Source organism: Aotus nancymaae, unplaced genomic scaffold (genome assembly GCF_030222135.1).
Source record: "Aotus nancymaae isolate 86718 unplaced genomic scaffold, 86718_ANA_hifiasm-v0.15.2.pri h1tg000059l, whole genome shotgun sequence".
In the NCBI taxonomy this organism is placed as follows: Eukaryota; Metazoa; Chordata; class Mammalia; order Primates; family Aotidae; genus Aotus; species Aotus nancymaae.
The window spans coordinates 55,627,706-55,653,285 of record NW_026988473.1 but is presented as its reverse complement, the minus strand read 5'-3'; the positions used below and the strand labels follow the sequence as shown (position 1 = coordinate 55,653,285).

At 39.4% G+C, this 25,580-nt stretch overlaps 1 protein-coding gene and 1 non-coding gene across 7 annotated transcripts in view; both read left to right on the top strand.

The window, feature by feature from the left end:
- STIM1 (stromal interaction molecule 1) overlaps positions 1–25,580 on the top strand; it is a 251,042-nt gene that overhangs the window by 72,651 nt on the left and 152,811 nt on the right. The window lies entirely within an intron of this gene.
- LOC135270321 (small nucleolar RNA SNORA7) lies at positions 2,249–2,386 on the top strand. The gene has a single exon (XR_010338481.1). It is a non-coding gene; the product is annotated as a small nucleolar RNA SNORA7 (small nucleolar RNA).

Genomic DNA, 25,580 nt, shown 5'->3' with positions numbered 1-25,580 from the left:
ACCCAGGCTGGTCTCAAACTCATGCCTTCAAGCAATCTTCCTGCCTCAGCCTCCCAAAGTCCTGTGATTATAGGCATGAGTCATTGTGCCCCACCCAATTTAGTGGTTTTCAACAATTTTGTGTAACCATCATTACTATTTAATTTCAGAATATTTTTATCACCCCAAAAAGAAACACTTAATGACCCATTAAGCAGTCATACTCCCTCTTCTCTATCCTCTGGCAACCATTAGTCTACTTTCTGTCTCTGTAAATTTGCCTATTCTGAACATTTCATATAAATGGAATCATGTCTGGTTTCTTTCACTTAGTATGATGTTAATATATATATTTATTTTGTTACTTTTTTATGATACTTTTTAGAAGTAGAATTATCCCACAGACTTACCAAGTGGTCATTTTCTCTATCCCCAAGTGTATAATTGGGATTGACAAACTAAGCAGTTAGAATAGCACCCATATTGGATACTTGACCTGTTGAATAAGAGGTGTCATAGTTGGGAAGGCTAAGTGGAAGCCTTGAAACTACCTCCTGCTCTCCTGGCCAAGATAGTGAATCAAACCTAATACACCTTCTGGGACAGATGGTGGAGATTAGTGCTACTCTTAAGTATTTTTTTTTTTTTGAGATGGAGCCTCACTCTGTTGCCCAGGCTGGAGTGCAATGGTGCGGTCTTGGCTCACTTCAACCTCCACCTCCTGGATTCAGGTGATTATCCTGCCTCAGCCTCTCGAGTAGCTTAGATTACAGGCGCCCGCCATCATGCCCAGCTAATTTTTGTCTTTTTAGTAGAGATGGGGTTTCACCATGTTAACTAGGCTGGTCTTGAACTCCTGACCTCAGATGATATGCCTGCCTTGTCCTCCCAAAGTTCTGGGTCCTGGCCTACCCTTAAGTACCTTAAGATGCAGGATGTTGGTCTCATTTCCTATCTATATTTAATTCATTAGTCTTCCCCTGTAAAACTGGATTGATACAGAGACTGACTGGACTTCAGTAAGTTTAACTTAGTATCCCCAAATGTGGCTGCTATAATGGATTTGATAACTTTACTAGAGCAGGTTATACTATGATATTTGGCTGTTGATTTGGCAAATGAATTATTTTCTGTTTCAATCAGAAAAAAGGATTAACAACGATTTGTATTCATGGGAAACATATCAGTATTCCTTTATGGTTTCTCCCAGGGATATGTAAACAATTCTACTCTGTTTGTCATAATCAGAAGATACCTTGACCATCTGGCCATAGAATATCACTATGATATATTACATTGACAACATCATGCTAATCAGACTGCATTAACACACTGGAGGCCTTGGTAAGATGTGTGTGCTCCACAGTGGATACTGTCACATTCTTTGCCAAACTGGATATATTTGGTTTAAAATATGTCCACAAATTCTTTGATACTCCTTCCATCAAGAGGTGGAGTCTAATTCCCCTCCCTTTGAGCTGGACCTAATAATTTCATTCTAACAAATGGAATAAAGTGAAAATGATAGTGTACAACTTCAGAAATTAGGTCATAAAAGGTACTACAGTTTCCTTCTTGCTTTCTCTCTGTCTCTTGGATCATTCACTCTTGGGAAGCCCATTAATATATTGTGAGGACACTCAAAAGGCCATGTGGAGAACTGGTATGTCCTGACAACAATCAGCATGGTCTTGGTGGGAATGTGAGTGAGCCACCATGAAAGCAAATCCTTCAGCCCTGGTCAAGCCATCAGATGCCTATAGCCCTTTTAAAATGTTTGTTGTTTTAAGCAACTAAATTTTGGGGGTAATTTGTCATGCAGTGATAGATACTAATATGCATTCCTACAAGCAGAATATGAGAATTCTACTTGTCTGACCTCCTTTTCAGCATCTAGTATTTCCCTCTCTTTTTCATTTTAGCCATTCTGGTGAGTGCACGGTGTTACCACATTGTGGTTTAATTTGTTTTTCTCCAGTGACTAATGTATAGAGCATCTTTTGATATATGTATGAATATCTACATACCCATATAGATAGGTATATATTTAATATCTGGATTTATTATTTTGTGATAGTATTTGTTCAATGTTTTTTGCCCAATTTTCCATTAGGTTGTTTATCTTTTTCTTACTAATTTGTAGGAGTTCTTTATGTATGCTGGATAGAAGTCCTTTGTCTCATATGTGCGTTATGAATATCTTTTCTCAGTTTATCAACCTTTTCCTTTATGTGTCCTTAGCCCTTTTTGTGTTCTGTTCAAGAAATCTGACCTCCTGGGATCGTGTCTGGAGAGTGCTTAGTGTTCTGCCAGCTTCACAAAGTGAGGGAAAGCAAGCCTGGCAAGGCACCCTTTCCATTCCCAGCTTGCTCAGTAGCTGGTGATTGGAAGACACTCTGTGACAGTGTTCAGTCCTTGGGCAGGAAAACCTCCTTTAAGGATTCTTCTTTTTTAACTGGATCTGCTTCTTTTCTAAAGAAAAAAAAAAGGTAATTAAAAAAAAAAAAAAACTCTTTGCCTATTCCAAGTTCATAACAATTTTCCCATAATTTTTTATCTAAAAGCTTAATTGTTTCCCCTTTCCCATTAGATCTGCAATCCATCTGAAATAGATATTTTTGTGTATGGTGTGAAGTAATGATTCTAGGTACATTTTTTTTCTTCTGTGGATAATCAATTGATTAACACCATTTACCAAAAAAGCTCATTCTTGGGCCAGGCGCAGTGGCTCATGCCTGTAATTCTAGAACTTTGAGAGGTTGAAGATAGTGGATCACTTGAGGCCAGGAGTTTGAGACCAGCCTGGCCAGCATGATGAAACTCTATTTCTACTAAAAATACAGAAATCAGAAAACGAAAAAAAGATAAAATAAAAAATATATAGCTCAGTAATTTCACAGAAAAATAAAAAATAAAAAATACAAAAATCAGCCATGCTTTGTGGTGTACGCCTGTAATCCCAGCTACTTGGGAGGCTGAGGCACAAGAATTGCTTGAAGCCAGGAGGCGGAGGTTACAGGGAGCTGAGATTGCACCACTGCACTCCAGCCCAGGTGACAGAGTGAGACCCTATCTCAGAAAAAAAAAGGAGAAAGTCATTTTTACTGTACTATAGTGTTACCTTCCTCATAAGGCACATAACCATTATTTGTGGGTCTGTTTCCACACTCTCTATTCTATTGGTCATTTTTGTATCCCGCACTAGTACCACACTGTGCTAATTTTTATTGTAATTATTCTTGATAATTTGGAAGTGTAAGTCGATCAGCTTGTTGTTCTTTAGGACTGCCTTGGCTGTCCCTGGTCCTTTGTTTTGTTTGTTTGTTTGTTTTTTGAGACAGAGTTTCACTTTTATCGCCCAGGCTGCAGTGTAATGGCGCGATCTCAGCTCACTGCAACCTCTGCCTCCTGGGTTCAAGTGATTCTCCTGCTTCAGCCCCCTGAATAGCTGGGATTACAGGCATGTAGAGATGAGGTTTCTCTCTGTTGATCAGGCTGGTATCAAATGCCCGACCTTGGGTGATCTGCCTACCTTGGCCTCCCAAAGTGCTGGGATTACAGGTGTGAACCTCCTTGCTCTGTGGTCCTTTGTATTTCCATATGAATTTTAGAGTTGGTTTGTCAACTTCTGCTAAGAAAACCCCTGTTGGGATTTTGATTGGTTTGCATTGAATCTATAGATGAATTTGGGAGAACTAACAAACCATATGTAGTCATTCAGTTCATGAAGAGAATATGTCCTTCCATTTATTTAGTTGTTTTTTTTTTTTTTTTTTTTTGAGACAGAATCTTGCTCTGTTGCAGGTGTGAGGCTGGAGTGCAGTGGTGCAATCTTGGCTCACTGCAACCTCTACTTCCCAGGTTCAAGCAGTTCTCCTGCTTCAGCCTCCCAAGTAGCTGGGACTATAGGTGCATGCCACCATGCCCAGCTATAGTTTTTTTTTTTTTTTTTTTTTTAATTAGATACAGGGTCTCACTATGTTTCTCAGGCTGGTCTTGAACTTCTGGGCTCAAGTGATCTTCCTGCCTCAGTCTCCCAAAGTGCTGGGATTATAGGCTTGAGACACCATGCCTGGCCTGTTTAGATCTTTAAAATTTTTTTTTCTGTAAGTCTGTAGGTTTTCTTGTAGTGGTCTTATGTATCTTTTATTAGTTTTCTTCCCCTCTAAATATTTGATGTATTTTTGATGCAATAGTAAATAGTATTACTATATTTTAAAGGTCTCATTTTTATAAAATAAACAATTTCAATAAAATCTGTAGTACTCAGCATTTCCAGCTTTAATTTCTTTGCTGTTAATAGCTTGCTTATGAATAATTCAGGAAAGAATTTCATGTGTAGTGCTTTTTCTTTAATCTTACTCATAATCCTTTTAAAATTCCAGTTGAAGCAGCTAATTTATCAGCAGTTACACTTAAGTATTTTTAAAACAAAACTTTTTTTTCTATTATTTAAAAAAATAAATCTTTTTTCAACTAAGGAAATCTTACGCTCTAGAGAATATTTCTTCTCTTGTACATTTTTCCTTTAGTGCCCCTTAAAAGGCAGTTCCTTTTTTATTTCAGTATTTAATAGAATGTAGCAAATATGAAAAGTGTGACTGGAGAGAGATCCAGAATGGCTGATCACTAGCAGCTAGGAATTGTAGCTCCCGGGGAGAGCGCACATAACGAGAGGACGCCACACTTTCAGATGAATTTTTGTTACCCACGAACTGGAGGATTCCCAGCGGAGGAGCCCCATGGGTCACCAGGGCGACTCTTGTGGCTGGCGTCACGTGGTGGTTCTTGGTGCAGAGTGAACGGGACTGGGTCCCCTTTTGATCGACGATTGAAGCTCCGGGAAGGCAGAGTCGCCTATTTGCCTGATTGAGGAGGGGAGTCGGGAGGGAGGCCAACCGGAGGTTCCTAGGCAGAGAAGCACCACGAATCTTGATGCCGCTGTTTTGTCCGGCGCAGTGGGTTGCTTGGATTTCAGCGCTGGGAGTCAACAAGTTGGACGTCCACTCAGAGACCTAATTTGCAAGTAGGCAATTACAAAGACAACAGGTGGATGAACTTACAATGATGGGAAGAAACCAGCATTAAAAAGACTGAGAATACCCAAGATCAGAATGCCTCTCCTTCTACAGGTAATCACAGTTCCTCATCAACAAGAGAACAAGGCCTGATGGAGAAGGAGTGCGTTCCAATAACAGATTTAGGCTTCAGAAAGTGGATAATAAGGAACTTTAGTAAGCTAAAAGAACATGTTCTAGCTCAATGTAAAGAAACTAAGAACTTTCAAAAAAGGTTTGACGAAATGCTAACGAGAATTGACAACTTAGAGAGGAATATAAGTGAATTAATGGAACTGAAGAACCCAATACGAGAACTTCGCGAAGTATGCACAGGTTTTAACAGTCAAATTGATCAAGCAGAAGAAAGGATATCAGAGGTCGAAGACCAACTTAATGAAATGAAACGAGAAGATAAGATTAGAGAAGAAAGAGTAAAAAGGAATGAGCAAAGTCTCCAAGAAATATGGGACTATGTGAAAAGACCTAATTTACGATTGATAGTTATACCTGAATGTAATGAAGAGAATTAATCCAAGTTGGAAAATATTCTTCAGGAAGACTTTCCTAATCTAGTAAGGCAGGACAATACTCAACTCCAGCTAATCCAGAGAACACCACAAAGATATTCCCCAAGTAGAGCAACTCCAAGACACATAATCGCTAGATTCACTAGGGTTGAAATAAAGGAGAAAATTCTAAGGGCAGCTAGAGAGAAAGGTCACGTTACCCATAAAGGGAAGCCTATCAGACTCACAGCAGACCTCTCACCAGAAACCCTACAAACTAGAAGAGAGTGGGGGTCAATATTCAATATCCTCAAAGAAAAGAATTTTCAACCCAGAATCTCATATCCCACCAAACTAAGCTTCATAAGCGAAGGAAAAAGAAAATTTTTCGCGAACAAGCAAGTACTCAGAGATTTTTCATCACCACCAGGCCTGCTTTACAAGAGCTTCTGAAAGAAGCACTACAAACAAAAAGGAACAACCAGTATCAGGCATCCCAAAAACTTACCAAAACCAAAAGAGTATCTATATAATGAAGAATCTACATCAACTAATGGGAAAATAGCCAGCTAGCATTAAATGACAATATTGAACTCACAAATATTAATATTAATTCTAAATTTAAATGGATTAAATGCCCCAATCAAAGACACAGACAGGTAAATTGAATAAAAAGTCAAAACTCATCGGTATGCTGTATCCAGATCTATTTCACAAGCAACGACATACAAAGATTAAAAACAAAGGAATGGAGGAAGATTCACCAATTAAATGGAGAGCAAAAAAACAAAAAAAAACAGGAGTGGTAACTTTCGTCTCTCACAAAATAGACTTTAATAGTAACAAAGACTAAAGAAACAAAGAAGGACATTACATAATGGTAAAAAGATCAATGCAACAACAGGAGTTAATGATTATAAATATATATGCACCCAATACAGGAGCACCCAGATACATAAGACAAGTTCTTAATGACTTATAAAGAGACCTGGACTCCTGCACAATAATAGCGGGAGATTTTGACACCACATTGATAATATTCGACGGATCAATGACATAGAAAAGTAATAGGGACATCTGTGATTTGAACTTAGATCTGGAATAAGTAAACTTAGTGAATATTTATAGAATTCTCCACCCTAGGTCCACAGAACATACATTTTTCTCAGTATCATATTACACCTATTTTGAAACTGACTACATAATTGGAAGTAAATCACTCTTCAGCATTTGCATAGCATTTCACAGACTTAAATGAAATATTGGTTGGCTGTTTGTTTGTTATTTTCTTCCCTTATTCCTTCCTGTCTCTGTTGTTAAGCACAATTAACGGCATAAAAGGTTTTTAATACCTATTTTTAGATTGCATTCCAGCCCGGGCAATAGAGCAAGAATCCTGTTCTCTCTCCCCCTTTTTCTTTCTCTTTCTTTCTTTCTCTCATTAAAAAAAAAAAAAAAAGCCAGCAAACAGGGTCAATCATTTTTGCCATTAAATTTAGAATAGGCTATGCCATCAACTTGTGTGGCTTTAGATATTCATTTAAACAGTTCTAAAACAGTATGCGGCAGTTTCCTTATTGTCAAGAATAACTATACAATCACACAAATGTGGGATGTAGCATACACATTGTAGAATACAATCATTTCTATTGCCTTGTTATTTCTGTGATAAATGCAGAGAATCTGATATTGAATATTGGAAATAGAACCCCAGTGGCTAGAAGCTGGCTCTAAATAAAAAAAACAAAAACAAAAACAAAGTGTGAATGGAAAAGAAACAGCAATCACTTTTATTAGCCAGGATAAGGAGATATTTGGTGATTTTTGTTGTTTGGACGAAGTTTGTATTTTTTTCTACCTTGAGGCATGATTATAGAGTGGTTTTGTTGTTTCTTGATCCATTATAATCACAGAGTGACCTCATCTAATGTTGAATGTTGTTGTTCTGTAAAACTGTTTACGTTCAGCATGACTTCAAGGCCTAGTGAGTGCCAGACCAGTGTTTAGCTACTAATTTTTCCACTAGTAAACCAGGTTCATAGCTGTAAAAATATGTTAGTAAACATACATAAGCCAAAAGAAAAATGGTTTAACTACTTATTGAGAAACAAGAAAAAAAAAAAAAGAATGTAGCAAATACTCTTAACTGGCACATGAAAGAAAACTTGTATCTTACTTTCTAGAAAATCTCTCATGTTCTATAATTTATAATATTATTTGTCTTCCAAATCTTAATTTTTAATATATATTTTATAACAGTATTTACTGACAAAGGAATGCAGTTTAAAAAATATTGCTTTCTTTGTACTGTTTAATCCACTTTATTACTGTAGCAAGAAAGAATAAATGTTTCATCGATAATATGTGCCTTTTGTTTTTCATTATTAAGGACATGTGTAAAGAGAATTCTTAGCACCTGATTGAATATCTTCAGACTTTAAACACTACAGAAAAATTATAAAAGTTTATCTTCAGGTATAATTTTTAGATGTGTTTTTTATCATGATAGCTTTACTTTATCATTATTTAATGTAATGGTCAACAAATTATGCCTGCTTCTATAAATAAAGTTTTATTGGAGCACAACCACATTCATTTGATTACATATTGTCTGTGACTACTTTTGTACTACAGTGGCAGGGTTAAATAGTTATAATAGAGGCTGTAAAATATTAACTATCTGGCCCTTTACAGAAAATGTTTGCTGACATCTGATTTAATATATCAAGGCCCAGTAAGGATTCAGTTCATTGTTAATAATACATTTAAATCCATTCAGTATTCTAAGTATCTTTTGGTAGTTTTGAATTTTTTTTGCCAACTTATTGTTTGAACCAGTTAAATTGTTTTCGCCCTGTAATATAGCTTACAGAGAGCTTGTATTAGGTATAGAAGGGTCAGCTTTGTCACTTAGTATTTATTTTTGTTTGTAATTTTGATATTATCTTCAACCTATGGGGGTTGTTTTTCATATTCATTTACTTATTTGCAAACATCCTTTAAGATAATTTATGTGGTAAAATTTGATTTAGTTGAGAAAAAAATATAAGCCATAATTTATAAGTACCTTGAAAGCAAATGAGTGACTGCAGACACTGATGTTCTTCCTTGCACACTGTGGAGCTCCCATCTCTATTCTCAGGATAACTCATATGTGGTAAGTGATACAGAAATACATGACATACAGACCCAGAGAGGGCACCATTGTTAGTCTGTACAGTTAACATTGGTAAAGCATAATTCTTATATTTTAAGATTAGAAACAATTATGAAATAACAGTTTTAGTTTTTCTTTCTGTGCTTCATTGGAAAGTCTTATGCATTCTGCTTTGGAGACCACTGTCTTAATATATACTGTTTGTGTAAATTCTTTCTGAATTCTGAATGTAGGCATAATCCCTGATTATAAATAAAATGTTGTAGTAATATAAGAGTTGAGCTTTAAGTCCAGCAAATACTTTGTGTGGATATTACTGTCAGCAGCTGCAATTAGAGAATCTGTGGGCCAAACAAAGCCTTACTCAGATGCTTTACCTGTTTTTGTCCTGTGTGGACAGTCATCTTTCTTCCAATAAAATTTTGTATCTGCAGCTAATTAAATAAAGAATTTAACCTTAGGTTGGAGGATAGAGGACTGTGTCTTCCTGCCAATCTATAACCTGCCAGAACCACCCCAGTGAGGAAGGCTACCACCTAAAAGGCCTCAATAGGTAGCAATTTACTTTAGGGAGTTGACAGATGTTTAAGTATGAAATCATACTGTCTGGGTTCAAATTCTGGTCTCCTCCTGTTATAAGCTGTGTATTCCTAGGCAAGTTCATTTGACCACTTTGTGCCTCAGTTTCCTCTTATGTTAAATAGGGAGAATGGCATCTAACTTTTAAGGTTGTTGTGAAAAATTAGTTAATCCATATTAAGCGCTTAGCATACTATCTAGCACATATGAAGAGCTCAATGAATGTTTAGTTAACTTTCTGGCAGTTCAGATTTGGTCAGTTCACTGAGAACGTTTATCTTTGAACAGACTCATATTAACCAACTTCATGAGGCTGATGTGGTAAAACTATAATGCCAATTTGTAAGTCTACCTCAGGAAGTAGAACTGTCACATGTACTGGATTCCCTGTGTTGTTAATGACCAGTACATTTTCAACCTTTGCATAACACTGTGGAACACAAACATCCTAATCATGAAGGTTATGTTGAACATAGGGTATGAATTAGGGACATTCATTAGCTGAATCCAGTGTTTTGTGTATAATGCCAAAGTGGCTAAAGTAAATATTTATTACCCTTTCCTGTTTTTAAGGAATTTCTTTACCAAAAATGCCAGCTATTTACTTGTAACCTTTTTCAAAGTTTGCCCTAGGCTCTTTTGGTCTTCTCTACTCACCATGGACTTTGTCTCTGAAGAGTTTGTGATGCAGAGAAGCAGGGTACAGTGATGGTGGTGTAGGTAGCAAATTGAGTTCCTGGGGCAGAAGTGCCAGTTATATTATAGTGTCTATAGATAGTGGAGGTTGGCAGTGGAAACAGGTGTACTGATCAGACTAGTTTGCTACCTGGTTTTAGGCACTTTTCTTGGCATTGATGCCTGGTTTTTCACTTCTCTTTAAGTCTGAGTTACTCTTTTGATAAGTTCTTTTTCTCCTCAAACTAGCTAGAATCAGTTGGTTTGCTAACTTTGCAATCTAAGTTGTTCTTGCAACTAAGAACCCTGATAATATAGCAGCTACAATCTCCTGATGCATTTGTCTTGCAATACAGATAGAAAGGTCATGGGAAAGCAACTGAAATATTTGAACTTTATTGGCTTCTTCTCCTCTTGAGGGTGTTAGGATCACCCTATTCCCAGGGCCTAGATTTGTGCCTGGCATATAGTAAATGCTTAGTAAACCTTTGTGGAATAAATGAATGATGGGTACTCCCAATACATATCTGCTATTCTCCTTTTTCTCAGCTTTCACGGTTGACTGATCTCCCTAAGGAAGGACATGTTTTTTTCTTTAGATATGCTAATACAGATGTAATCCTGTATAACAGTGCAATATTTTTTTTTGAGATGGAGTCTTGCTCTGTCACCCAGGCTGGAGTGCAGTGGCACGATCTTGGCTCACTGCAACCTCTGCCGCCCAGGTTGACGTGGTTCTCCTGCCTCAGCCTCCCGAGTAGCTGGGACTACAGGTGTGCGCCACCACACTCAGTTAATTTTTTGTATTTTTAGTGGAGACGGAGTTTCACCATGTTGGCCAGGCTTGTCTCAAACTCCTGACCTCAGGCAGTCCACCCACCTGGGCCTCACAAAGTACAGATGAGAGCCACTGCATCTGGCCAATGATTCTTGTTAAATTTTCTACAGACATCCTGCTTTGTTTTTCCTATGATGGTTTGCTAAGATTGGGAAAGGCAGGAAATACAGTTCCTTTTTTTCCTTCTTTTCCTTTCTTTTTTATGTTAAAGCAGGCAGATTTCTGCTCTAGATCTGCATGTTAAGGAACTGTGAGGAAACTGGCAGTTAGCACCCCATATTCTGATCCCATGAAGTAATTTGCTTGCATTTACTGAGCCCCTGTTGTATGTTATGAGATAATGGCATTCTGAGGCTGGAGGTGCCAGGATTTTGAGAGATCGGGATGACTTGTTGCCAGTTTATTATTGCCTCTCTTCTGGGTGGGGTGGCTGAAGCTCGTGCAGAGAGTAGTACACCTGGGATCCCTGTCTTTCTGTCTCTAGAACACAGTGCTTTAGACTTGGGCTTATATATAAATCAGAGCTGGGACTTTGAGATGAAGATTTGTGAGTTCATCAAGATATTGGGATCATCTGGCCTAGTCTCGTTGAGTTTCACATGTAGAAACAAGCCTAGAGAACAGTGATGTGTTTAAGATCACCATCATGAGTAGAGTGGGTCTCTGAAGATACTTCCCAAGCCAAATTGAAGTACCTAAAAAGGCTAAGCTTTTTTTTTTTTTTTTTTTTTTTTTTTTAAAGAGAGAGGAAAATAGGAAAGAGGAAAAAGGAAGAGAAAGAGAGAGACAGAATGGGGAGGAGGGAGAAGGAAAAGAGAGGGAGAGAGAATGGGAGTATTGATTTCTTGCCCAGGCTAGAATGCAATTTAGTAATGGGTATTGAAAACCTCTTTTATACTGATAATTATACTTAATGATGTAGCCAGGAAGGAATAAGGGAAGAAGATAACAAACAAACAGCCAACCAATATTTAATTTAAACCTATGAAATGCTATGCGATTACTGAGGAGTGATTTACTTCCAATTATATAGTCACCTTTGGAATAGGTGTGAGGTGGTAATGTATGTTTTGTGTATTTGAAGTGGAGAGTTCTATAAATGTTTATTAAGTTTACTTGTTCCGGGTCTGAGTTCAAGTTCTGAATATCCTTGTTAATTTTCTATCTCGTTGATCTATAGAATCGTTAGCTCTTCTTGTTGCACTGATCCTTTTGCCATTATGTAATGTCATTCCTCGCCTCTTTTGATCTTTGTTGCTTTAAAGTCTACTTTATCAGAGGCGAGAATTGCATCTCCTGCTTTTTGTTTATTGGTTTATTTTTACTCTCTGTTTGATTGGTAAATCTTCCTCCTTCTCTCTGAGTCTTTGTGTATTGTTGCACAGAAGATGGGCCCGGATGCAGCATACCGATGGGTTTTGGCTTTTTATCCAATTAAGATATATATAAGTTTAATACCGGCGTTTGATGCTAGCTGGCTGTTTTGCCCATTAGTTGATGTAAATTTTTTATTGTGTTAAAGTTCTTTGCTTTTTGATGTATTTTTGGAAAGGCTGATATTGGTAGTTCCTTCATATGTATAGTGCTTCTTTCAGAAGCTCTTGTAAAGCAGGCCTGGTGGTGGTGAACTCTCTAAGTACTTGTTTGTTCGCAAAAGATTTAATTTTTCCTTCGCTCATAAAGCTTAGTTTGGCTGGATAGGAAATTCTGGGTTGAAAGTTCTTTTCTTTAAGGATGTTAAATATTGGTCCCCACTCTTTTCTGGCTTGTAGGGTTTCTGCTGAGAGATCTGCTGTAAGTCTGATAGGTTTCCCTTTATGGGTAACCTGACCTTTCTCTCTGGCTGCCCTTAGTATTTTCTCCTTCATTTCAACCCTAATAAATCTGGCGATTATGTGCCTTGGGGTTGGTCTTCTTGAAGAGTATCTTTGTGGTGTTCTCTGTATTACCTGGAGTTGAATATTACCCTGCCTTGCCAGGTTGGGAAAATTTTCCTGAATGATATCCTGAAGAGTATTTTCCAACTTGGATTCATTCTCTTCATCACATTCAGGTACACCTATCAAACGTAAATTAGGTCTTTTCACATAGTCCCATATTTCCTGGAGACTTTGCTCATTCCTTTTCATCCTTTTTTCTGCATTCTTGTCTTCTCGTTTCATTTCACTGAGCTGGTCCTCGACTTCTGATATCTTTCCTTCTGCTTGATCAATTCGACTGTTTAGACTTGTGCATGCTTCGCGAAGTTCTCGTGTTGTGTTTTTCAGCTCCATCAATTCACTTATATTCTTCTCTAAATTGTCCATTCTCGTTAACAGTTCGTCAAACCTTTTTTCAAGGTTCTTAGTTTCTTTGCATTGGGTTAGAACAAGTTCTTTTAATTCACAGAAGTTTCTTATCACCCACGTTTTGAAACCTGCTTCTGTTATTGGAACACAGGTGTAATCTATTAAGCCTTGTTCCGTTACTGATGAGGAATTGCAATCCCCTGTAGAGGGAGAGGCATTCTGATTTTGAGTATTCTCTACCTTTTTACGCTGGTTTCTTCCCTTCATTATATATTTGTCTGTCTGTCGTCTTTATAATTACCGACTTTCTAACTGGGTCTCTGACGTCCAACTTGTTGATTCCCTGTGCCGAAATCTGAGCAATCCACTGAGCCGGCCAAAACAGCGGTGTTAAGATTGATGGTGCTTTTCTGCCCGGCAATCTCCGGACTCTGCACCAAGAACTGGCGTGCTAAGGCACCAGCCAAACCGCCACGCCGGTCACAAGAGTCGCCCTGGCGACCCGTGGAGCTCTTCCACTGGGAATCTCCCGGTCTGTGAGCAACAAATATTCGTCTGAAAGTGTGGCGTCCTCTCGTTCTTTGCTCTTTCACTGGGAGGTACGTGCCCGAGCTGCTAATCATCAGCCATCTTGGATCTCTCTCAAGGCTAAGCTTTATTTAAGGCTTACTGTAACACAAAGCTAGAAGAGTTGAGGAGGGTGAGGGAAGGGTCAACACTTTACTTCTGGTTGCTTTGCTTTACTCCTGCGTTTTATTGTTCAGAGTGGACTCCAATCTCTGATCTGAAATTGAACCCAGTCCTAAACTGCTTATCTATTACCAGGTTTACAGACAACAGTCCTGTGCCCTTCTGGATACATGACTGGTCTATTAATAGATCTGAAGTTCTGGGAGAGCCTCAGCTCTTCCCCCACCCTTCTACTTCCAGCAGCCTGCTTGCTGGTAATTTCTTCAGTGCCCAGACAACTGGACAGAGAATGGAAACAGGGCAATCTGCCCATCCCCTTTTAGGAGGTAAGGCAGGCTCAGGTGTATGTAAGTAGCTCTGGCCTCATAGGTGTCTGTGCTGCATCAGGTCAAGTGGAAATGCTTACCATTTAGGAGGAAATAATTACATTTTGCTCTGGATGAGATTTAAAAAAAACCCAAACATGTATTTGACCTTCACTATATGTAAGGCAGTATACTAGGCACTTTGCATGTGTTTACCACAATCTTCCCTGAACCTTGTGAGATAGATATTCTCATTTTATAGAGGAGACGACTAAAACTCAGAAAGATTGACTTAGTAACCTAATGTTACTCGGCTGGCAATACTAAAATCCAGGCCTTCTGACTTTGTCCTTCAAAAATGACAGCTTCCCTGTTTATAACTTTCGATAGTAAAATTGGGCTAGGATAATTTGGCCATGCTATCTTTGGGGACACTTGTATTATTGAATTATCTCACGTAGCTCAGGAAAATGGGGGCAAACATGAAGGGAGGGGAATAAGGCCTATCAGCCTGTGGGTAACAAAGGTAGCTCAGTGGATGGGTATAGCAGGATAATACCTACTATATAGGTCCATGTGACCTTAGTGAACGCAAGTCAGATAGTGGCTGTCCTGCAGTTTAATAAACCATATTTCTTAGCTTGGCCTACAAGGTATTCAGAATTTGGGTTCCTACTTCATCCCACGTTATGTCTTCTTACTTCCTATCATACAAACTGTTCTTCATTCTATTGTTTTCCAGATCCGCTGCCATCTTTCATGCATGGGCATTTGTTGGCTCTATTAAGGTTCTAGTAAAAAAAGTAACTGGGGCCAGCTTAGGGCTGAGCAGACAGTTTTGAATCTCCATTTACTCCATAATCGTTTTGGACTGGAGCTCTGTCATTCATTCATTCATGTATTCAATCACTCTAACATAGGACACTACCTCTGTGCCAGGTACTTTACTAGTCCATGGTAATCAGAATAATGAACAAGATAGTTATGGTTCCTGCTTTCCTAGAGCAAGGCAAAAATGAACAAAATAATCATAATGAAGTCTGATGAATGTCATGAAGTACAAATAAGGGATGTGATGAGACAGTGCATATAGCAGAGGAACCTAATATTGTTTAGGGTGTTAGGAAAGACTTGACATTACCTGAGGAGGTGACATTTAAGTTGGACCTGAAGATTGAGAGAAAATAATTAAGTAAAGGTTAAGAAAGGTAATTTGAGAGAGAGATCCAAGATGGCTGATCACTAGCAGCTCGGGATTGTAGCTCCCAGTGAAAGCACAGAGAACGAGAGGACGCCACACTTTCAGATGAATTTTTGTTGCTCATGGACCAAGAGATTCCCAGTGGAGGAGCCCCACGGGTCGCCAGGGTGACTCTTGTGGCCGGTGCGGCAGTTTTTCTGGCGCCTCGGCGCGTGCCGCTCAGCGCGGCAGTTCTTGGTGCAGAGTCTGGAGATTCCCAGGCAGAAAAGCACCATCAATCTTAACACCGCTGTTTTGGCTGGCGCAGTGGATTGCTCAGATTTCGGCACTGGGAATCGACAAGTTGGACGTCCGCTCAGAGACCTAGTTAGAAAGTCGGTAATTACAAAGACGGCAGAGGGATAAATATATAATGAAGGGAAGAAACCAGTCTAAAAAGGCAGAGAATACTAAAAATCAGAATGCCTCTCCCTCTACAGAGGATCACAGTTCCTCATCAGCAACGGAACAAGGCTTAATGGAGAACGAGTGTGTTCCATTATCAGAAGCAGGTTTCAAAAGGTGGGTGATAAGAAACTTCTGGGACTTAAAAGGACTTGTTCTAACCCAATGCAAAGAAACTAACCTTGAAAAAAGGTTTGATGAAATGTTAACGAGAATGGACAATTTAGAGAGGAATATAAGTGAATTGATGGAGCTGAAAAACACAACACGAGAACTTCGCAAAGTATGCACAAGTTTAAACAGTCAAATTGATCAAGCAGAAGAAAGGATATCAGAAGTCGAGGACCAGCTCAGTGAAATGAAACGAGAAGACAAGGTTGGAGAAAAAAGGATAAAAAGGAATGAGCAAAGTCTCCAGGAAATATGGGACTATGTGAAAAGACCTAATTTACGTTTGATAGGTGTACCTGAATGTGATGAAGAGAATGAATCCAAGTTGGAAAATACTCTTCAGGATATCATTCAGGAAAACTTTCCCAACCTAGCAAGGCAGGGTAATATTCAATTCCAGGTAATACAGAGAACACCACAAAGATACTCTTCAAGAAGACCAACCCCAAGGCACATAATCGCCAGATTTATTAGGGTTGAAATGAAGGAGAAAATACTAAGGGCAGCCAGAGAGAAAGGTCAGGTTACCCACAAAGGGAAACCTATCAGACTTACAGCAGATCTCTCAGTAAAAACCCTACAAGCCAGAAAAGAGTGGGGACCAATATTTAACATCCTTAAAGAAAAGAACTTTCTACCCAGAATTTCATATCCAGCCAAACTAAGCTTTACAAGCGAAGGAAAAATTAAATCTTTTGCGAACAAACAAGTACTTAGAGATTTCACCACCACCAGGCCTGCTTTACAAGAGCTTCTGAAAGAAGCACTATACATATAAAGGAACAACTAATATCAGCCTTTCCAAAAATATATCAAAAAGCAAAGAGCATCAACACACTGAAAAAATTACACCAACTAATGGGCAAAACAGCCAGCTAGCATCAAACGGCAGTATTAAACTCATATATATTCAAATTGGACAAAAAGTCAAAACCCATCTGTATGCTACATCCAGACCCATCTCACATGCAACGATACACAAAGACTCAAAACAAAGGGATGGAGGAAGATTTACCAACCAAACAGAGAGTAAAAATAAACAAATAAATAAAAAGTAGGAGATGCAGTTCTCGCCTCTGATAAAATAGACTTTAAAGCAACAAAGATCAAAAGAGGCAAAGAAGGACATTCAAAAGGATCAATGTAACAAGAAGAGCTAACGATTCTATAGATCAATGAGACAGAAAATTAACAAGGACATCCAGGACTTGAACTCAGACCCGGAACAAGTAAACTTAATAAACATTTATAGAACTGTCCACTTTAAATACACAAAACACACATTACCACCTCACACCTATTCCAAAAGTGACTACATAATTGGAAGTAAATCACTCCTCAGTAATCGCATAGTATTTCATAGGTTTAAATGAAATATTGGTTGGCTGCTTGTTTGTTATTTTCTTCCCTTATTCCTTCCTGTCTACATCATTAAGTATAATTATTGGTATAAAAGAGGTTTTCAATACCCATTTCTAAACTGCATTCTAGCCTGGGCAAGAAAGCAACACTCCCATTCTCTCTCTCTCTTTCTCTTCTTCATTCTTTCTTTCTTTCTTTCTTCCTTTCTTTCTTCCTTTTTTTTTAAAAAAAAAAAAAGAAAAATTCAAGGAATTCAGAAAAAAAAAAAAAAAAGAAAGGTAATTTTAGGCAGCTGCAAGGGTATTCAAAGGCTTAAAGGCCAGGCAATAAAGATAAAGCCATGTCCATATCAGTTCATTTACTCAGCAATCATTTACAACTGGTGGATTATGTCATTCAGTGTGCTAGGTTCTGGGAACATAAAAAACATTAAGACATGGTCCCTACCTGGCCTGGATAAACTCAGTAAGGAGTAGTGATGTCACTCCTTAGTAACCAGGGTGCTAAGGTCACCCTAGATCTTAGACTTACTTTCCTGGGTCCCATATGATAGGACTTGACACCTTTAGAAAAACTACCTGCCCTTGAGTGTTTGATCCATCTGTCAACCCAAGAGGACATGGACCTCAGATGAAAACTTGCAGCATTTATTCTTATCCCTGGCTTCACACTTCCCAGATCCATGATTAGTGGGGCTCTGCTATAGACTGAATGTTTGTGTCCTCTAAATTTCATACATTAAAATCCTAACCCCTAATGTGATGGTATTAGAAAGTCGTAGAGTAAATGGACCTGAGAGCAATAATAAGCATTCCCCTAGCATAAGCCTCTATGGCAGACACACCTGAGTCTGTGTTCCAAGCTAGGGAATCTGGGAGTGGCCAATCCAGAGATTTCGTTCCTTGTCTATAAGTAATATCTGAGCCTTAGCCTATCCATGGAAAATGGGCCATACAGGGGATTGAAGCCCTGAGTTTTGGGTTGAATGAAGGCCATCAGGTGGAGGTTTTTGAAAGGAAGGTGTTAAGTGAAAATGCTTTGTAAATTGCATGCTGTTTGCAAGCTGTTGCAATTTTCCTTGTGCAACAGTGCAACATTGTGGCCCTGGTTAAAGGGAAGGGAAGTTATTGAAACACAGTCTGTGTGCCTCAGGCGAAGTGATTTGTATTCTTTACTTCATTTAATACTCCCTATAATGATCTGAAGTAAGTACTATTATTCTCATTTACAGATGAGGAGACTGAAGTTTAGTGAACTAAGTAAACTAGTAAGTAGTGATTTGGGGTTAGAATTTAGGTCCAACTCTAAAGTCTATGTTTCTCTCTCCCATCCAGCTGTTTCCCAATGTAGTTGCAGACTTCAGATCTTGCATGTCATCTTGTTTCCATGGCTTCTTTGGCCTTGTGTACCTTGACTTATTTGCCTTGCCTCATTGTGTCACAAATCTAAGGATTCTCAGCATGGCTGAGGCTCAGGAATATATCCTGTTTGGGAGATAATCTAGAGTCTTTTTTTTTTTTTTCATCTACAATGTATTTTTGTGTTTAACATGAGGCAACATTATAATTGGAGTCGTTTTAAAAGAGTAAGTTAGCTCTAAATTTGTTGGGCTAATCCAGTTCCCACAGCATTCTCAGGAAGTTGGAAGATGGAGATGGCTCACTAGAAAGAGTTTGAATGAAAAAGGCATTGGGGCTTGGCTTGGTGGGAGGAGCTTCCCTCAGCCTTTCTAAATTGCATGGCTATGGAGGTTGGTTGGATCTTTGTAAGTTAGTACTTAATGTCCCTTTTCCAGGGACCTAAGTTTTTCTTTTCTCTCTTTCCCCTAGAAGCTCTGCCTCATCATCTGGAGATTCTGGAGCTACTGACATTAGTGTGGAAAGACTTTTCCTTCCCAGAGTTGTCAGGGTTGTCTCTGGGGTGGGAAAAGAGTCTATGTATTAGGCAGAATCCAGGGAATGGTGGGAGAGGAAGTGGAATATATATTTGTGTCTTCAATAGCTTTTCAGCAATCTTTTCCTCCTTTCTTCTTCTGGAGACTTTGCAGTCTCATTTGAGAAGTAGGTTCCTAAATAACATGAGGCTGCCACACTCACCCATTCTGTGTTCCAACTCTGCTTCCTTTTCCTGAAGGATGACAGGGTTTTTCATATTTTGAGTAGTCTTTGTACATTCTGTTCCCTCTGTCAGGTATATCCGTCCCATCTTTACCCCATGTGTACCTACTTATCCTTGAAGGCCCAGTTTGATCTCGTCTCTCTGGAAGTAGTCATACTCACTTTTGTGCCTCCATAGCACTTTGTACAGGCCTTTTATATAGTCTTATTCACTTAGCTTTCTGCTTCACTCTCCACATCTTGAACCTCTGAAGAGCAAGAGGTGGAGTTAGTTTTATCTCTTTTTAGCAAGCACAGGGTATAAGGGAGACTAGAGTCTCAATAATTATAGAATTGAACAATTCAATTCATTACTTCAGTACCTTGGGATACTGATGCCCAAACCAAAAGTAGATGATTGTATACAACTAACTTGTATACTTCCATCAACTAAAAATTTTATCTTCCATAATTCAGTGTTTTGTGTTTCTCCCAGGCCCCATAGCCCTTCAAACATGCATTGCGGTAGTTGACTTCGAGGGAGAACAGAGCACAGATGTTGTCTTTGCCTACTTTGCCCTTCACCTCACAGCACTCTTCTAAGCCCCTGGGCTTGACCCAAGGAATGAGTAGGGAGGAAATGCCAGAAATGAGCCACTCTTGGCATCCTGACTCCTTGGTTGGCAGGTTTGGCCCTCTGGGGCAGTGCAAGGTGAGAAAATGGAAATAAACCTGTTTCCTGTAACAGCAGCTGAAAGGAATCTCTGTCATCTTTTTGCAGCTGCAGCTGCAGCAATGAGATACTTGCCTCATTGCATTCTGCGTCTCTATGAGAAAACCAATTATTCTTTTAAATTGACTCTCTTGGCTTGTCCTGAGAGTTCTCACAGGGCTGAGGGCCTGAAACAAGTCATCTTACACTTGTTTTTCTACCATTGTCAGGCCACAGACTATGAGATTGTGTACCCTTAGCCCTTCATTTTATACATGAGGAAACTGAGGCCCACCATGGGCATAGGACTAACTAGTTGGATGACTAGTGTCAGATAAGGCTAGACCCTGGTCTTCCAACTCCCTGCAAGGTACTCTCTTCATTATACCTTGCTGTCTCTGATATCACTTTCTTTTTTATGTTTGTAATGCCTGTAGATTACAAAGTTGGTGAGGCTGAAGTAACCAGGAAACCTAGTTTCTTTTTGTTCTGTCACCTTCCTAGTTTCTGGACATCTGGGCACAGGAGACATTTGGGAAGACTTAGCGAAGGAGTGAATAAAAAACAAAGTTGACCCAGGAAAACCTCATGGTCTAAGCCAGAAGAAGACTAATGAAAGCAGATCCCTCCCAGTTTCACTGGACATCTTTGGTTTTGATGATGATTCCTGTGGTTCGATTTTCCCAGTGTTAAATGCAACCTTGGCTGGAGCGTGGAAGAAGTATGGATTGTAACCATGGTATTTTATCTGGTGAAAACCAGGTCTGTAATTAAATGTCTGTGAAAATACCACACCTGGGCTAACTGAGAATGCCTTTGAGTCTTCAGATGCCTCCTTTATTCCCTAGCAGCAATCACAGGACACAGAGATTGTGTGCATCATTGAAAACTACATTATACATAGGTAACATTTATTGAATGCTTACTATGTTTTTTGGAACTTGTTAAGATATTTACAATTCTTTAATCTTCACAATTATCCATGAGTAGTTACTATAATTCTTTTAATGGACTTTATATAATATACTCATTTTAAGTGCTCAGTTTGAGTTCTGACAAATGCATTACATGCCTGTGTAACTTCTCACCTACAATCAAGATACAGAACATTTTCATCAGTAGGTACTTTTGTTATCCTCATTCTACAAAGAGGAAAACTGAAGTACAGAGAAGTTAAGTGACTTGTGCAGGGTCCCATGGTAATAGAATCAGCATTTGAATCCATGCTGTGTGACTCCAGAGTCTATATCCTTCTGTATTGTACTACCTTTTATCTCTTAATTTGTGGTCAAGCCATTGCCCCTTTTGTCCTGGTGGACAAGTGCATTAAGGACTAAGATGGCATAGACTTAAAGTCTAAGCACTAAAGAGGGGTGTTAGGGAGCAAGAGGCCCAGAAATAGGCAGTGGGGAAGAATGAGATGGCTATCTCAGTACCCCTACAGCTCCAGGACCCAAAGAAGTCAGAACAGTGTGCCTTTTGCCCAGCCTTTGCTTCTCCAGGCCTGTGAAAAATAGGAAAGACTAGGGAGTCTTATAATAAGATTACCAGTATGATGTAGTATTTGAAAAAAGGACTGGTTCCTAGGCTTACATAACTGGGATATAGAAATATAGAAAATGAGAAGAGATGATAGTCTCATATGTTCTGAGAGTGATCTTAGTAGTGGCTGCAGCCCATTCTGGACTTGGCACTATAGAGGCAACATAGACAGTCCCAAGATGGAGAGTGGCCTTGAAATCCAGTCCTTTGAGGAGAGGTTGAAGGAGCCAAGACTGGATGCCCTGAAGTGAACATGTAATCCTTGGCTTTATATCCTTGAAAAGTTGTTCTTTGGCAGAGAAAACCAACTTGTTTTTCTTTGTGGCTTCAGAAGGGATAATTAGAACCCTGTGGGTGGGATGGTGTAGAGTATTTTGGAAAAATTAAAGTACAACGAATATAACATATCTCATTAACTTGGAGTATAAATAAGATTAGATCTTTTTTCACTATTAAAAATAATCTCTGCAGCTGGGTGCAGTGGACCACACTTGTAATCCCACTACTTTGGGGAGGCTGAGGCAGGCAGATCGCTTGAGTCCAGGAGTTTGAGACTAGCCTGAGTGACATGGCAAAACCCCATCTCTACAAAAAAACAGAAAAATTAGCTGGGTGTGGTGGCATGCATCTGTAGTCCTAGCTACTTGTGAGGCTGAGGTGGGAGGACCACCTGAGCCCAGGAGGAGGAGGTTGCAGTTAGCTGAGATGACACCATTGCACTCCATCCTGGGCAACAGACTGAGACTACATCTCAATAATCATCATCATCATCATCATTATCATCATCATCATCATCATCTCTGGAATGATTGTGAAATTATCTGAAAATTTAGTATATTTCCTTTGGGGCCTTTCTTCTTCCCTCTTTCTCTTTCTTAAGTATTCAAAAACTCTAAGGGCTTATTCAATCCAAAGGGGTCAGGCTTAGGTCCAAGTAGAGAACTAAAGAATCTTATTGGCCTGCTAGTGGGCCCCATATTTAGCTTCTGTTGGTGCTGCACAGTATGGCTTTTAAAAATGAATCTTTCACAGAATGTGGTTTCCTTATTTACTATAGCCACAAGAACCTGATTCTGCATAAATCACAGTGGTTATTGAGGGAGGATGATAGCAGTCCTTCAGTGTCACTCTTGGCCCTAGGATTCACTTTGCTTGAGCTCTCAAGGTGAATGTTCAACTTTATATGTATATAAGCTCTTCCACTGGAGGAAGAAACTCCCACAGTTTTCCATTTGGCTAAGTCTAGAAGTATTTCTTGCTTCCACCACGTTCTAGCTCTAGAACTAGCCTTCTCTCATCATCATTTGGTTATAATATTGAGCTTGGGACATCCCTTCAGCTTGAGATCTTACTGTTGGCTACTGGTGTCCCTTTAACTTCACCTAGGATCTCAGTCTGTTAGAGAATTTATTTTATTTTATTATATTTTTGAAATGGAGTCTTGCTTTGTCACCCAGGCTGGAGTGCAGTGGTGTGGTCTCGGCTCACTGCAACCCCCACCTCCCGGGTTCAAGCGATTCTCTTGCCTCAGCCCCCCAAGTAATTGGGATTACAGGCACCCGCCATCATGCCCAGCTAATTTTTTTTTTTTGTATTTGTAGTAGAGACATGGTTTTGCCATGTTGGTCAGGCTGGTCTTGAACTCCTGACCTCAAATGATCCACCTGCCTCAGCCTCCCAAAGTGCTGGGATTACAGGCATAAGCCATCATGCCCTGCCTATTAGAGAAATTCTAATAACATTGAACTTCAGAAGTAAGGGGGTGTCAAAGTTTCTGTCTCTCCCTAGGAGGCTTTAGACCCTATGCATATTTGTATTCATTTTCTTTGGCTTTGCATTCCAAGGAGTGTTGAGAACAGTCTTTGCCAAGTCACAAAATATCCTGTTGTATCCTTTTCCCCAAGGGCAGTGTGTGCTCATTTGCTTTATGTTTTATGGTTAAAAGAGGGCTCTTCAAGAGTGAGGGTCTGCCCCAGAATGATTTAATGTTTTTAAACGTTAAAAGGGGCTTACAGGAAGGACTGACAGTTTTAAAATGACAGTTTAAGACCAGCCACATGGTTCATGCCTGTAATCCCAGCACTCTGGGAGGCCGAGGTGGGCGGATCACCTGAGGTCAGGAGTTTGAGAGTAGCCTGGCCAACATGGAGAAACCCTGTATCTACTAAAAACATAAAAATGAGCTGGGTGTGGTGGCATATGCCTGTAATCCCAGCTACTCAGGAGGCTGAGGCAGGAGAATCACTTGAATCTGGGAGGCAGAGGTTGCAATGAGCTGAGATCGTGCCACTGCACTCCAGCCTGGGTGACAGAGCGAGACTCTGTCTCAAAAGAGCCAAAAAAAGTTTAAGACCATCATCCAGAATGAGCAAGGTTAACATTAGAAGATGTGAGAAGGGGGAACTGGGCCATGCAGTCTGAACCGGTATCTTGAAACCCCTTTCTCCTAGGAGGGACTCTTATTAATTTTCTCTATAGTACCATACTAACTTCAGCAAGGTACTATTCTCCCTTTCTGTTTGGCCCCAAGTTGGGCAAAAGAACTTTCCTGTATTTCCATATAACTGAGCCTTACACAGAATATTTAGACAAGAATTTTCTAAAAACTAAGGGATAGCAATAGAATTAATTGAAACTAGATAGTCTAGCTTGTAAAATGCTGCTCGATCTCAGGGACTGTCAGAGGATATATACGTAGGCAGTGCCATCATGATTATCTGATTATGATGGAAGAGAGAGGAGAGAGGTGTGAGTTAGGTTGAGTTGACTTCTAAAGATCCTTCTAGCTCTGAGATTCTGTGATTCTTTTAGGCTTTTCCAAACTGAAAATTCTAGAACTTACTTTGTGCTGTGATTCTTGCAAATCTTACAGGCCCAACAGTGGGGTCAGGAAAGTTGGTGACTATAACATAGTTGAGGTTACCACTGATCTCATTTCTGCATTTCTCCTAACCACTGCATTCCACTTAGGCCAGAGAAATACAGATGTAAAATATAGGTTCTTTTATGTATGTTTTACCGCAATTAAAAAAATGCAGCTTTATTCTTGTTTACAGTGTTAGTCTGTCCTTTCTCATTTGACCCTCCCAACACCTTGTGATATAGGCAAGAAAGTGCTTATTAAAGTCATTTTAGAGAAGAAGAAATTGAGATTCAGAGAAGTTAAATAATTTACACACTAGATTACTAGTGTCCAGATTACACACTAGATTAACTGGTATCCTCAGTGGTCTTAATAAATACTTGTTAAGGGCTGGGCGTGGTTGCTCACGCCTGTAATCCCAGCACTTTGGGAGGCCAAGGTGGGAAGATCACCTGAGGTCGGGAGTTCGAGACCAGCCTGACCAACATGGAGAAACCCCATCTCTATTAAAAATACAAAATTAGCTGGGCGTGGTGGCACATGCCTGTAATCCCAGCTACTCAGGAGGCTGAGGTAGGAGAATCTCTTGAACCCAGGAGGTGGAGGTTGTAGTGAGCTGAGATCGTGCCATTGCACTCCAGCCTGGGCAATAAGAGCGAAACTCCTTCTCAAAAATAAATAAATTAATTAATTAATAAATACTTGTTAAATAAATGAATGAATCAGAACATAGAACTGGGAACAAAGAAGATTATATGTTTCCTTGGCCTGTATTTTTCTTTCCCTATTCTTCTGAGCTGCCTGGGGGGCTTTCTCTGAGCACCTTTTGGGTTGACTGTTTTTGGTTGACCTTCTCTTTGGGATTCCCTTGTTCTGTAGCTGAAGCTATGTGCACTTGTTAGAGATCATCATCCCTATTGTGTTCCCTAAGGAGTGGGAAGGAAAAAAACACTCCACCCACTGTAATTCTTTTTTTGTTACTTGTTTTCTGGGATCTTCATATCATTGCTGACATGAGTGACTCATAGACTTCACTGTGTGATTTTCTTGGTTAAGAGACCTTTTTCCTTAACTCTAGAAGAAATTAGTTAATAGTTGTATATGGTTAAAGC